General features: G+C 30.6%; 1 long non-coding RNA gene across 1 annotated transcript; it reads left to right on the top strand.

Annotated features, from left to right (window-relative positions):
- Window positions 1–10,323: 10,323 nt before the first annotated feature.
- Window positions 10,324–12,711, top strand: LOC126886543 (uncharacterized). Its single transcript, XR_007698676.1, has 2 exons — window positions 10,324–10,815; window positions 12,420–12,711. It is a non-coding gene; the product is annotated as an uncharacterized LOC126886543 (long non-coding RNA).
- Window positions 12,712–16,712: the final 4,001 nt, after the last annotated feature.

Raw genomic sequence — 16,712 nt, 5'->3', positions numbered from 1 at the left:
GCCAAATCGAATTCTATTTTAGTGATGTCACGTTGCCTAGCAACCGTCGATTCTCCCATTATGAAATTCTATTTTGTGACGTCAGCAAAATAGAATTCTATATGGCGTGCTCTGGGCCCTGAATCAGAAAAAAAAAACAAGAGTACACAAACTTCTATGTTGATCTTTTTTCAGAGTGTCTATGTCTACAGTCCGTCAAACTATAAATCTAGCTTAATAAATAATTTGGATTTGGGTAAAGAATTTTAGAATGATACCTACTTATGTGTTTATTTCATTGTAGGTTTTTTCATGTCCATTTTTTAACTGTGTGTATGTTTAACAGTTTAATGGGTAATGTATGATTATACTTAAAATAAAATTGTATAGGTATGTATTTAAAAGTATAAACGCACTTTTGGTTACATTATAGTTTTATATATTTTATTTATATAAGCATAGGTATATATAGTATTTTTACTACAAAAACGTTATTACGTAGGTCAAAATTTTTGACGTAAGAGAACTGTCAAAACATTAGAATGTGACTTTTCATTATTGCTATGTTTATTATAAACACGGCAATAATGAAAAGTCACATTCTAATGTTTTGACAGTTCTCTTACGTCAAAAATTTTGACCTACGTAATAACGTTTTTGTAGTAAAAATACTATAAGCAAAAGTATTGTATAAGTATATATGTACTATGTACTGTAGGGAATACCATAAGAACAAGATGATATTGGCTGTTTTTCTATAAAAAAATTATAGAAAATCCACAAGTATTTATCTTATTATTTTGTGTGACTCCAAGCATAGAAAAAGTCTTATAATGAAAGGTAAAATACATACCTACATATTAGGAAATTTAAAAACCCCAATCATTTTATTTCTTTGATTGTAACTTTTCTATTTTTGGGGGTTTAGATCTAACAAAAGTGTACTATTTAAATTTACTATTACTATTTAAAATTTGTTTTGGTAATAAATTAAAACACTTTTATTTATATTTAAGGTGTATTTATTTTACATCCTCATAGAATTAAAATTATTATCATTAATATTAATTATCTACATATTACACTTACATCTTCTGAATTTGAATTTATTTTTCCAGTTCACTACATTTTGATAAATGTAAATCCAATATTATACTTCTATAAATCCAATTCACTATTAACAAAATTAAAGAGGTAAACACACAGTATTAAAAACAAATTTGTTTTTATTGTGGTAAATAAATGGATATATTTTCAAAAGTTGATCGAACTGTCAAGTGTCAAATCGAAAATCTGTGACCCGTGATTGGTCCAAATTCTTCCATAACACAAGTCCTGGAGAAACTGAAATCTCGCGTGGCATTCAGAGAGATATTGCTGAGTCTTTTTTGCACTTGCTGTATTACAGCACGCGTTATTTTGACAGTAGAGCATGCGCAGATGTGATGTCTAGCTTACGCTGCGTTATTGGAAATACGGCCTGCCGTTATTAGGGGAGTCGTTACGCTGTGCGGTATTCGTTGCGCTATTTTGTTTTCAGGTTATGTTTGTTGTTTACCTTTCATTTAAACCAAATTTATTCGTAATAATTTGCTAAAATGGGTACCTCAGACAGTAGCAAAGTAGATTTACGTCTGATGACGATTTGTGTTTATTAAAACAAGTTTTATGTCAAAATCCATTGACTTCTCCAGAAAATTTTACGTTAGATCAGGAAAACATGAAGAGGATCAATGATTCAAGGATCATTTGTTTCTCTTGCTCGATATTTGGAAGAAAATACAAACCTTTCTTCCATCTAAATTAAATTCTGGATTTTGAGTACAAATTAGATAAACAACAACTAATCTTAATCGAGCCGTAAAATACCGCAACCAAAATGTTAAGCAATATCTGCATTTATGAAACGTCTGAGAAATGTCAATTCTGTCAACATAGCGCGGTGTAAATAGCGCAACGTAGGCTGTGTTAAATTTGCAATAGGGAGTTTTTGTGCACACAAATACGTAAACGTAACGCATCTTTTTGACATATACGCTTGCGCATTAATGGTTGAACTCCCGTATCGCGATACGTATTACCTAAGGTTACGGGCTGGTACGTTAGGTTCATACGCATCCCTATCGAGCCGAAAGTCACCGAATGCACACGAGGATCTTGCCCGATTACCTACCAAATGAACATTTCATCAGCGTACTACCTGTTTATAAACATTTTAAGGTTATATTGGTTATTGGTTTAGTCTATTTGAGTAAAATTATTCTGTGTTTGTAATTGGAAATTGGAGCTTCATAATAGATTTAAAATTTTATTGTTTTTAAGTTGTCTATTAATAAAGCAAAACAAACAAATCTTGTATTAATTTAAGAAATACAGTGATCACCACAATTAATAACTAGATAAACAAATGACCTAGTTTCAGTAAAATTTTCAAATAAATATTACCACACTATTTACATTATACCTACTGGAATTCTGATGTAGGTATACAATAATTTACAACTAAAAAGTAGGTATAAACAAAAATAAAACAATTTTAACCTAAGGAAGAATAATATTTTTATATTTAAATAGAAGCAATTAAAACCATACAATTTCATCATTCATTTATCTTTTTTTACATTTGTATATTAATTGTATATTGTGTGAACATTGTTTTATTTTTTTAAATGTCAACGGAATTTAAAAATGACTTTACGATTTGCTTTACGTTACGTTAAGGCAGTTACAAAAACTACCTATTTTAACATTCATCCTCTACGACACGTTAGTTGCTTTACGTATACGGAGATGCGTACGTTACGTAGCAACTATGGAGACCTACACAGAGGAGAGGAATCGAGATAGGACGACCTTGAAATTTTTGTACACAATTTTGCCTGTTTGCTTGGTTTCTCGCTAGGGCGGCGGTGGCGTAGAAATAGATGCTACTTTTGCATTGGAGTGAATGTGAAAATTTCGAAAATAATTAATTATTCGTAGTTAATATAAGATTATTGGTTTTGGTGGTTAATATTATTTAAATATGAGTGCCAAGAAAGCTTACACTAAAAGAACTTGCTTCGTACCGGGATTTATATCGAGTTATCGTTCCGATAAAAAATTCAAAAGGGAACTTAACGAAGTTAATAAAGACTTTTTATAAAGATTTGTCTTTATGTTATTTATAACGTTCGTGGATTAAACCTATTCGTTTGTATGTTATTTCCTTCGGTGTAAATAAAATTTGTGCCTATTATTGGTTTTTATTTTAACCTGAAAATTATAGTGATAATAGTAGGACGATCTTGAAAGTTTTTCTGTCGAAACAATGCATTTTTTGAGACAAAATATTTCACAAAAATTAACATTAATTTTATAAAAGTCAGACTGTCGTCTGTAGTTAATTTACATATACTTTATTAACTAAATTTAAACATCTGATAGGTAAGCTTTCAGAATATAGATAAATGAAGTGTTCAAAAGAAAAAGCATTTTAAATTTTGATAAAAAGAATAATTTAAAAAAAATTGATCAATAAACTTCAAATTATTTAAATAACTTTTTAAAAGCAATTACGTACAGTTAAGTTCAATTTTTTCAACTAACAAACTTTTTGATATCAGTTACAAAGATATTAACAAATTAATTTGCAGTTGAAATACCATTGGTATATAAATGTGGCAGTTAGATAATGTGACAAAATATTTCCGCTTCAAAATAAGCTGTCCTACATATTAAAGTAATGACAAATTTAAATTTGATGTCACATCTCCATCTACAATGGTATATAAAGAATACACTTTTTACCACACGTCGATATGTTATAAGGTTAAAATAATTTATTTTTGGCATAAAACATATTCAGCTACAATCCACCAATAAATTAATGTCTAATTACGCTAAAAACAAAAATAAAATGAGTTAAATATTAAATAAGTCCATAAGAGCTAATGTATTTGTAGCACCTATTCGAACACTTGCGCCTCTAGCGGCGATTGCTGAAAGTTGAATTAGAGGTTGAAAAGTTAGCCCACAAACGATGCATTGCGTTTCCACTCCTTCTTACAGGTCTCCATAGTTTTATTTCCGCTACCATAGCAAGTGTTAAGTGTACATAATTTACTACTTTCATCAAGTTTTATGCTCCAAAATGCTTTTGAGGCATCAAGCTTGCTGAAGTAAACGTTACCTTTTAAATTTGCAGCTATTTCATCAATCGTAGGGAGTTGAAAGTGCTCTCTTTTGATAGCTTTATTCAAGTTTCTAGGATCTATACAAACTCTTATCGAATTATTTTTCGGTTTTCTTACCAAGACTATAGAGTTGACCCAATCTGTAGGTTTAACAACCTTCTCAATTATTCCATTTTTCTCCATTTCAGCTAATTCAAGTTTTAGTTTATCTTTTAACTGTAGTGGGATCTTTCTTGGAGGATGTATAACTGGTTGCGCAGTTTCATTTAGCACGATTTTGTATGGCTCATCCAAGCAGCCTATACCTGAAAAAACTTCTTTAAATATTTCTTTCACATCAGAATAATCATTTTTAAATGTAACTTCTCTAGAATTCAAATTATTTTCAATTTTTTCTATAGCATTGATTATTTTTAATATATTTAAGTGTTTCATTCGAAAATGTTGTTAACCCGCAGTTTGTTTTCTGTAGTTCAACATTAACTTTTAGAGAATTTAACTTATTTCTTGATATTACGTTTGCCATTGCCCCTGTATCTAATCTACAGCTTAATTTATGCTTGGTAACTTTAAAATTTATCATGAAATCATCATCAAAATTGCTATTTTCAGTATTTACCAAGCCTATAAACAAATCATCTGATTTTGAATCATCTACATCTACATATTTAATTTGTTTTTGAAAACATACTTTTGCATAATGCCCTATTTTATTACATAAATTACACTTAGCTTTATATGCATTGCAGGGTTGGCCTCTGTGCTCCATTCCACATCTACTGCACCCTGAACTGCTTCCAGATTTACAATTGAACTGGCTGTCTTGGGACTTCGAATTAGTTGGATTAACTCTTCTGTCTTCCCACTAGGCTCTATTTACATATTTCTTATTTAAGTTTCTTTTCTTTATGTAGTGTACCTCCTCTGACTTCATTTTTTCAGATTAGATTTTCGAACTTTCTATACTTTTACACAGATCGATTGCTTTTTCCAAGCTCATCCAATCTTCGTCATCAGTCTCTGTCTCATCGTTTCATCTGCTACCCCACAAGTTAGGCAAGTCTTAATCAGACTGTCCTCCAAATTCTCTAGCTCACAATTTTTTGCCTTGTTATAAATTTGTTATAATATCTGTTATAAATCTGTCTACTGACTCACCTTCTTCTTGTTTTCTGGTAAACAGGCAATACCTTGCATTTGGGACGTTGCTTTTTGGTTTAAAGTGTGCTTCAAATTTTTTTATAAACAGTTCTAACTTGTCTTTTTCTTCGGTTGAGAACTTTAATGTGTTGTATATTTTAAACCCTTCGTCCCCTATTAACTGTAGTAGTTGTGCACATTGGGTTATTTCAGGTTTCTTTGTTAATTCTGTCGCTTGTAAATAGTTTTTGAATCTTTGTATGAAAAATTTCCAATTTTCATACAAGTTGCCTGACATCTGCATCGAGTTTATTGCTGTCTTGAATTCCCATTATGCTTTTTATATGTTTTTCTTAACGTATTCGGTTTGGTTTCGGTTTCGGCACCATGTAAAGTAACACGTGGTAGGGTTCTTAGGTTAACTTTGAAGGAGAGGTTATAATGAAACAACTTGTATCTATCGTGTCTAGATTCAGAATGGTTTTATTTATGGAGACCTACACAGAGGAGAGGAATCGAGATAGGACGACCTTGAAATTTTTGTACACAATTTTGCCTGTTTGCTTGGTTTCTCGCTAGGGCGGCGGTGGCGTAGAAATATATGCTACTTTTGCATTGGAGTGAATGTGAAAATTTCGAAAATAATTAATTATTCGTAGTTAATATGTATAAGATTATTGGTTTTGGTGGTTAATATTATTTAAATATGAGTGCCAAGAAAGCTTACACTAAAAGAACTTGCTTCGTACCGGGATTTATATCGACTTATCGTTCCGATAAAAAATTCAAAAGGGAACTTAACGAAGTTAATAAAGACTTTTTATAAAGATTTGTCTTTATGTTATTTATAACGTTCGTGGATTAAACCTATTCGTTTGTATGTTATTTCCTTCGGTGTAAATAAAATTTGTGCCTATTATTGGTTTTTATTTTAACCTGAAAATTATAGTGATAATAGTAGGACGATCTTGAAAGTTTTTCTGTCGAAACAATGCATTTTTTGAGACAAAATATTTCACAAAAATTAACATTAATTTTATAAAAGTCAGACTATCGTCTGCGTAGTTTATAGACATATATTTTTATTAACTAAATTTAAACATCTGATAGGTAAGCTTTCAGAATATAGATAAATGAAGTATTAAAAAAAAAGCAGTTTAAATTTTGATAAAAAGAATAATTAAAAAAAATTGATCAATAAACTTCAAATTATTTAAATAACTTTTTAAACTTTTTAAAAACAATTACGTAAAGTTAAGTCAATTTTTTCAACTAACAAACTTTTTGATATCAGTTACAAAGATATTAAAAAATTAATTTGCAGTTGAAATACCATTGGTATATAAATGTGGCAGTTAGATAATGTGACAAAATATTTCCGCTTCAAAATAAGCTGTCCTACATATTAAAGTAATGACAAATTTAAATTTGATGTCACATCTCCATCTACAATGGTATATAAAGAATACACTTTTTACCACACGTCGATATGTTATAAGGTTAAAATAATTTATTTTTGGCATAAAACATATTCAGCTACAATCCACCAATAAATTAATGTCTAATTACGCTAAAAACAAAAATAAAATGAGTTAAATATTAAATAAGTCCATAAGAGCTAATGCATTTGTAGCACCTATTCGAACACTTGCGCCTCTAGCGGCGATTGCTGAAAGTTGAATTAGAGGTTGAAAAGTTAGCCCACAAACGATGCATTGCGTTTCCACTCCTTCTTACAGGTCTCCATAGTAGCAACAAAAACTCCCTATTGGGGGCTATGCTGTATCATTTACGTAAACTGATTACGTACGGTAAACTCGAATTACAGGCTGTAATCTTGTGTGTAAAATCGGTATGCTGTATCAATGATATCCAAGGGGTTGCCTACCTTCGTATGTAATTTCTTTTAGGTAAACGCACGCGTAAACGTAATTTTAAACTCATAGAGGTATATATTAACATAGAGGGAGCCTACCTTCCGCGCTTCCTGACGACAAGATCTCATGGACTGGTTTGCGGCATCTCTTTCTAACACATTGTATCGAAAATCTATGATGACATTCAGTGTGAATATAGGCACGGAAGAGGAGGACAACTGTAGCAGCTTTACTATGCGTAAGAGTGAAACAGCACTAATCCAAATAAAAAAGATGGTGTCGTCACTTCGCTCTGAATGACACTCTCTCTATGCTAATATATAACTCTATGTTTAAACTTTCTAAACAAAAATTACTTGCCGTTTAGTTTGGTTATGTGAAAATGTTTATGTTATATTAATAAATATTGTTATTTTTATTTGTGAAACCAAGTTGTTTGTGTGATAGACTTTATTTGATTTTTAGTTTAACTGGTTTAGTGTTTAATTTTTAAGTGATTTTTTAGTTGTTTAGTACTTCAATATATTATATCATAAAATGAATTTTTGTTTTTGTTCTAAGTAGCTTTCACTATTTCCTACTAACACTACATCATCAGGATACCAGTAAGTACCAGGAAATGTAAAGTTGTGCTCACAACGAGGGGCCGACCCTCGCTCCCTGGTATCCCTCGTACCATATCATGGATCGCACGATGCATTGTGTTAAATGCGATGAGATCGTTCACGAAAATGAAGAGTAGTAGGATACTCTGTTCTAGGAGAGGATACCATCATTTGGTCTCCTTAGTGAGTGCACCCTTACCCTGCTAGGCCTGGATCCCACGTATCAAAAAAAAGTTGATTAATAGCAAGCTGAAAATTTGCTAATAGGGCTTTTCATCAATTGTCATTTGTTTCGAGTTCCTGTCATATGTTATATAATATTAATATAGGGCTTTTCATTCACAGTCATTTGTTTCGAGCTTCTGTCATGTGTCACATAATATTAATATATCTACGTCATACGTTATTGGCATATACCAATGATACAAACCAAAGACATATGACGTAGATATATTAATATAATATGACACATGACAGAAGCTCGAAACAAATGACAATCAATGAAAAGCCCTATACACGGATTATACGGCATATGACAGAAGCTCGAAACAAATGACTGTGAATGAAAAGCCCTATAGCTTAACGGTGTCTAGTCAGACAAACTTTGATGTACGCAAACACTGGAAGTTTTAATTGTGGAACAGTTTAAAAATTTGGAACGTAGATTACTAAAACTCCCGTGTATTTTGTCAGACAGAACATCCAATTGATTTGTTACCTTTTCATTAAACTCTCATGCAAAAAGCAGACTGATATTACTAACCAACATGATTCCTGTCATTTGACATGTTCCTCTTGTTCCACTCATTAAAATGCCCAGTTGGTTATAAACACCAGTCTGATTTTTGCATGAGAGTAATGAAATGGAAATAAACCAATTGGAAGTTCTGTCTGACAAAATACATGGAACGTTTTCAAAGTCTGACGTTCCAAATTTTTAACTTATTCCACAATTAATACTTCCCCTGTTCCCATACATCAAAGTTTGTCTGACTAGACACTGTTAATCTATTAACAAATAATTTTCAGCTAGCTATTAATCAACTTTTTTTTGGTAGGCATTATCCAGGTCTATGCAGTTCCCTTGTTTACTAATCCAAAACTAAGGAGTATAAATAAGAACTGAGTACTTACTGTGCCTCTCCCATATTTTCATAAAGTGTCTAAGTAGTTTTATGACTCTGTAGTTTGTTCATTATTGAATTTTTTTTTGTTTTTATAAACGGGTACAAATATACTGCTTCTCCATTCATTTAGCATTTGTCCAACTTCCATAATTCTATTAAATAAACGTATTAGCCAACTTATTCCTGCTTCTCCTAATGGCTTCCACATTTCCCCAGTAATATCCTCTGATTCCTTTATTTTTTGAAGTGCTTGAACCACTTCCTCATGGTCAGTGCGAGTTGACAGTAAAATCAAGTAGGAAGTATATATCAGCACGTCTCACAACAAGGATGGAAAAAATACAGTATGTTTAAGATATACTATGTGAAGACAGACACATGTCTCTGACTCATTAGCTATCATCAGTACAGTATAGCCAAGTTAGAATAGGTCTGCGTTAACCTTTCCTTATTTGAAAAACTCTAAACATTGATTGTTTGAAACATTCCGCATTCCTTTCCTCAGGTAGCTGTAGCTTCCTCCTTGGATGTGTTAGTTGTTGCTCTGGAATCGTTAGGTCTTCTAACATTATTGTCACAAATTGGTTGCATTGCTCCTGTAGTGATCTTTTCCCAAGCTAGCATACACCTCTAGTAGGTATAGCGGTATAGCATACAGAAATGTAGATAAACTGATAATGTTGATTTGTAAACAAAACATCTTCACTAAATGGGTGAAAAAGCTGAATTCTTAGTCTGTTATCTGTATTTTGAGGTTGCAGTCATTAAGTTAAGGGGCAGAATAAAAAAAACTCTAGACACATTAACGGACACACTTCACATGTAGTCACATCTTCTTAAGGAGTGACTTCATATGCAGTTGTGTCAGTGAATGTATTAATATCAAGCTTTCGCAAAATTTATTTGTTTCATCAAGTCTAAAATAAATTTATAATTCTCTTCTCAGTAAATACAATGAAATTAAGACAAAAAAGCATTGTATTAAAGAAGCATAAAAACTTACAACATGAGCTTAGTCCATTAAATTTTAAACATTATCACTAAACATAATAAATATAAGAATGTTAATCTAGTAGTAATTACAATGTTTTATTTAATTTTACATCACAGTAATAGTTTTTGGCACTGAAATATCTCATAAAAACGGATTACTGGTTGTCTCCTAATCCATCTCGTAACTGAAGTCACTCTAGATTTAAATTATGTCTTTCTGCCACAGCATTTAAGTACATAAATAACCAATTTACAAAATTCATCTTTTCAAAATATAAACATTAAACTTAAAAACAAGCAAAAAGTTGGGTTAACATGAATTAACTGACAGTCAGGACATGACAGAACGACAGAACCCTAAATAACATGATACGTAATTTTTTTGATACAGCATACCACTTTATACACTTATGTTTTGACGACTGTAATCTGATGTACGTAATTCTGAACTTTACACATGTACGTAATCACTTTACGTAAAGGATACAGCATAGCCCCCATTATCTCTCTAATCGATTAGTTAGCGATTGCGTCTGCTGAATGAGGTACGGATAGATGTTACAACCCATTCCGCTGTTGCCAAATTTTTAATCAGTATCGAAACGCGGCAGATTTAAAAACATGTCAAAATATGTTGTTTTACTTTACACGTTCTAAAAGTGAATCAAATCTATTTTTTCTAATTTAATAATTGCTTGTATAAAAAATACCTAGATGGTACGTAAAAAATATATATTTCGTTTGTTATCCGGTTGATAAACTTAAGTTTGTTATCCAAGTAAGTTTGGATTATGAACACACCTGATTTTTGTGTTTATTTTTATAATTTCAGCTTTTCTTTAACCTAACCTAACATAATCAGATTCAAAGATGATTTTATCGTTTTTATTTCCATTTTGGAAGAAGGAATGAAGGAAATGTAAGTAAATCAAATAATTACAACTTAAAAAATAAGTATACAAAGTCATAAGGTTTAGAAATACATTTCCATATTTTAATCAGACAACAATATTGTTTTAAAAAGAAAACATTGATTATGCTGAAAAATTTACTGGAGAGCTTGAACAAGAGCAAGAGTTAAATCCATTTTAAGTTAGTGGAAAACTGTTGATTTGTATGTAAAATAGAAGACAAAGACAAGTTTAAATAAAGACAAGCTAGCTAATGAAACAGATGCAGTGGTAATTTTGTTTACATAATAATTATATGTAGATATTATATGATTATTAATATTAACTGTTCAATGATGTAAAAATTTGTTAATGTGGGGAAAACTTTTATTTAAATTCAATACCATATTTCTGTAGTGGTATGGCAAAACTTGATGTTGTGTCTGATTTTAGCCAGAATGAGATTATTTGCTTGATATGCTATTTAGTAACATTTCTTCAAGTTGGTAGAGTTTGGTATGTGTATGATGAAGGTAAAATCCCCCTTTGTCCCACATATCTTTTGTATAAAAGATATGTCCCCTTTTAACTTACAGTAGAACATTATTACCTATTACATACCCAAGTTGCATTTTTGAGGTTTTATCAAAATAGCGTCATCGTAAATCACTTGGCAGAAACTCTATATGACGAAAGAGAGACTCATAATGAAAGATTTATTTTTTTGTTATCTTTTTATGGTAGGTACATATGTATGTGTATATGTACCTACATATGTATTATACATAAGATATACATGTTCGGATTATCCCTGCTTTTCAATACACCTTCGGTCCCGAGGAGGACGGATAATCGGGGCTCTACTGTATTAGGTAGTGCAGAACTTGATATATTACTTGATTTCTTATGTTGATTACTTTTCGTTTTTGAGTTGGAAAAACATGATTCAAACTTTCCAAATTCTCTCCTGAAAAATTAGGCTAGATGGACATATCAATCATTGTCAAAACTCTCCAGATTTATAATCCATCCAACTGGTATATTGAATAGTAAACTAGGGCTAAAAACCAACTATGTATATCAAAACACGAGTCAAAACACAATATTTTTAAAGATTGGATAATTTACATGGTAAATTGAAGAATCTCATTAACAGGAATAAAACCTAATTTTAATATTTGGATGCCTCAAAAGTCAAACGGTGTAAGTCACATTCTCCCTAAAAATGACTTATGGGATATAACACTTATTATTACATATAGAAATATTATTATTTCCTTGTTTGTATTTATGAATATGTTACCCATGTTATGATAAATAAAGACAGTTTACAGTCGGAGAAATTAAAGAATACTCATGAACAATCACATCAATCACATATTATTCAGATTACTAATAATCTATCTCTCTCGTTTGTTATTTATGAAAAAAAAACAGCAAATACAAAATATGTGATTGACTGATTGATGTGATTGTTCATGGGTATTCTTTCATTTTTCCGACTGTATTTATCAGCAACTATTGTCAGAAACATCTTAGTATCTCATTTTAAGCACTTATTGAGTTAACCGATTGGCTTTGAGGCATTGATTTGTTAATAGATACCTTTCACTTTTCTAAATAAAAAAATTAGTTACAGATATGACAAACATCTAGCTAGAAGATGGAATCTTGCGTTCTTAAAAGAAAAAAATCTAGTTCCAGAAGTAAGCTACCAATAATAAACTAGAGAATGTATTACAAGAAAGAACAACGTTAATACTCAACATTGCTCAATTGCTTCAGATAGAAAAAGAGGAGGAAAGGGTACAACACAAGCGTGCCAGAGAAAATGAAAGGGCAGAAAAAAGACACAAAATTCATTGATTTATTAAATTTAAAAATTAAATTATACAAAGGACAATTAAATAAAAAATTAAAAATGATACATGTATATTAATGATCTTTCTATTTCCCCATAAAGCTTGTTACTGACCAGAAGGTATACTATAATAGATATATATTATATCTCATATCGCTCACTCTAGTAATGAGTGAGTCTGCATAAACGGAACCATATTATACATTATAGTTCCGTGTATGCAGCCTCACTCATTACTCTAGTGTGTGATATGAGATATATTATAGTATAGCTCCCCGTGCATGACAAGCTTAACACAAAAAAATTTATAAGGTTATCAAACATCTTAACTTCAGTAAATTCAATAATTAGCTTATTCCTGGTATGTATACACTTACCAGGTACTACCTTTTTGCTAGTACTATACTAGCAAAAAATAATTTTTGAATTAAATTAATTGACGCAAAAAGAATAATGTGAATGTATGCAATTTATTTAAGCCAAAATACATTGTACGGCTGTCAGTAAATAGAAAAAAATGTTTATTTCACAAATAAACATTTCTTTTCGCTTAAATTAAATCACAAACAGCCTCCCACATACCTCTTGGCAGTTTGAACATTTAATTTAAGCGAAAAGCAATGTTTATTTGCCAAATAAACATTTTTTTCTATTTTCTGACGGCGATAGAATGTATTTTGAGTTAAATAAATTGCATACATTCTTCTTTTTTCATCAATTAATTTAATTCAAAAATTATTATTTTGGCCACCCTGTATAAATAATGATATTCATGTTTATATTACTGTATAGAGAATTGAACACCCTTTCAAATGAGGTGCCACACGACCCAGACAACCAAGTGACGTCATATAACGTTGAGGAAACGTCAGTTTTTGATTGAATATAACACGTGTTTGAACATTACGTCATATAGACGTCTTTTGTAGGTGATTTTAAATACGTAAGATTAATGACGTTAAAATTACGTTTCAAAAACGTTTTAATTTCAGACAGCCTAAGTCTGACGTCACAAAATTGGGAGGAGCTTGCTTGTTTGTATTGACTCCAAACAATTTCGGTTAGGTATAGATAACGCTAAATGTTCATAAGAAATTTCTCATTTATTGTTTACGTGGTTTGTGTCTTGTGTGATAAAATAAGACTTTTCATTTAGATATTTAGTTGAAGAAACGTGTAAATTACTAGATTTTTATGTGTTTTTGCTCAGTGAGTTAGTTTAATGCAGTAATTCTTCTTGACAACTATTTGAGGTTACGTTTATTTGTTTTTAATTAAGCGTTAAATTAAGATACTAGTATGCTGGATAATTTGTTAATAAATTATTTATTAGTTTCATATATATGTTGTTTAAGTTTTGACACAGTAAGTAGGTATATGTAACTAGTGAAAATTCTATAATGTGAGGGTTGGTACAATCATGCAGAATCAATGATGCTTCTAGCCTAGCGCACAAGCGATCTTAAACAAGTGGTAGTACTTATATCTTCGACACATGGGACGTAGGCCTATAGGTTTCATGTTATGTACCTATTTTTTATACTATTTTGAAACATCTGAAAGAGGTCACCTTTTGAAAGTATTAAAGACGTGGTTTTACCGACGTGAAAAAAACGTAGATACGATTACGTTTTAAAATCGTCACAATTATGACGTCAAATCGATGAGACAAATACACGTGATTTTCAACGTCAGTACTACGTCATAAAAACACGTCAATTGGTCATTTTTATGACGTGTTATCTACGTTATAAAAACGTCGTTTGGTTGCCTGGGGACCCCTATTCCCATTTAAAAAAATCATCGATTACGTCACCACGCTCAGATGGATAACGTCACTAGTATGAAATAGATGGCAAAAAATTGTAATTTGAAAATAAAAATCGACCTATTTCGGGATTTTTCTCTAAAATCGTCCATTTTAGAGAAAATGAATTTAATCCATAATTTAGATCCTCTCTGTATGTGAACTTATATTCCTCTATTTCTAATGTAATTAATTATAGAGTTAGAAAAAATACATTTTATTCACTTTTAGGAAGAAGATATTAAAAAAGTATTAGGATGTAGTAATTCAATGGATTATTCAATAAATATGGGCGCCGTCCAATTCACCTAAAACCTTGAACTTGTCACGCGCATGTCCTATACGCTCCAACTCGTATACAGTAACTTCATCGAGAGCCCCAACTCATATACTTGACATTTCAGATACTCTGGTGAAATTATTCGTTTTAACTTCTTCATTTCAAGCTTAATTCCTTAATCGGACTAGACTAGACCACTATTATTGACAGACAGATGACAGCCTAGCTTGGAAAACAAAAACAAATAATAAATAAATTTTTATTTTTAGTGTTTATTTATACATAATATTCATTCTACAACATAGAGAAATAAAAACAAGATTGTTTTTATTTTTTGTTTTCTTCCTTGTTTTTATTCCTTGTTTTATTTCTTGTTTTTATTCCTTGTTTTTATTTCTCTATGATTTTTGTAATAATCCAATATAATCCTAGGAAATAAAGGATAAATATGAAAGCAGCCTCTTTTAATAATTAGACTAGTTGATGATTGAAGTAAACAAAAGAAGCACAGCACCTAACCCGTTTTGCGATGCGTCTACTGAAGCTGAAACTACTGTCTCTAATTCATTATCATCGTTGATTGAAATATTGATATGGGTCAATCAACGATATCATAAAATTGTAATACAGGTTTATTAATTAGAACTTGTCTTAATTTTTCAAACGAAATTTCATGTTCATTTTCCCAAATGAATTCATTTTTTTAAGTAATTGACATAGTGGATATCGGATATGTTTATGTCTGAGAAATTACCAATAAATTTACTTACATAAGTCAGCACAGTGACGGTTTAAGGCATCTTGGGGCCCTAGGTGGCCATAAGAAGTAGGCCCCTTTATATCGACCATTTACTTAAAACAAATTTACAGATATTTATGTTGTTTTGGGAAGTAGTTACTCCAAAAATAAATTACGACAATGTAAAAAAGATCATTTTTCTTTTTTTTTACATTTCGCAACAACTGCTCATTAATATTCAATATATGCCAAAGAAAAAAGGGATATTGTGTCGATATGTGATTTTGCCCTGGGTATGAGTGCCACCCCTTCGGGGGTAAAAAAACATACATTCAAAATAATGAATAACTGATTAATTCTAAGTAACTTTTGTTCTATCGAGGTTTTTCACTAAATTAATACTTTTTGAGTTATTTGCGAGTGAATATTTCATTTTTCAACAAAAAAAAACACCTTTTTAGACAGTTTTTCGCAAATAACTCCAAAATTAAGTATTTTATCGAAAAAGTATTCTTAGAAAAAATATAGCCTATACAAAATTTAAAAAAATGATGTATGTATGAAGTATGTAGACCCAGTATAAGCGGAACTGGAGCTAGTGAAAAGTATATTCTTATTTGACAAATTCCAAATCAAATATTTCAACGTAAATTACCAAAAAATGAAGCACTTTTCGGTGAAAAATCATCATATTTTTTTTATAGTGTTAAAAAAAGTTTTATTTTTGTTTTTTTTTTAATAAAGTTTCAAGTATCAAAATTAAGTAAGTAAAGCTTAAAATAATGTTGATTCCTTCTTTTGGCACAAAAATCTTGAAAATTTATGAAAATCTTGAAAAAACTTATAAGTATATTATGTATATGATCTATAAGTTTCACCGGTTCACAGTGCTTATATTTTAAACCACTGGGATTTAAAATAAAACAATTTTTTTGAAATTTTGAAAAATAAAATGTATTTTTTTTTTCAAAATAACTTAAAAATTATTAGTGGTACCAAAAATCTTACAGAGTAAAAAATATAGGTTTTGATTTTCTGAATATTTCAGATTTTTGCTTCTTTTTAAAATAAAAATTATTGGTTAAGATATGACTGTTCAAAATTTGCATACCCTGGGTACAGAATTTTTCATTTATTAAAAATTAATAAATGAAAATAGTTTCTATCCTTGTGGGATCGGTACTCACCGGAGGGACCGCAAACGTTCGGATACAATTAGCGTCTGTTTGCAAGAACAAT

This window comes from Diabrotica virgifera, chromosome 6, assembly GCF_917563875.1.
Source record: "Diabrotica virgifera virgifera chromosome 6, PGI_DIABVI_V3a".
Classification (NCBI taxonomy): Eukaryota; Metazoa; Arthropoda; class Insecta; order Coleoptera; family Chrysomelidae; genus Diabrotica; species Diabrotica virgifera.
The sequence above is the reverse complement of the archived record's forward strand: the minus strand, read 5'-3'. Positions and strand labels throughout refer to the sequence as shown.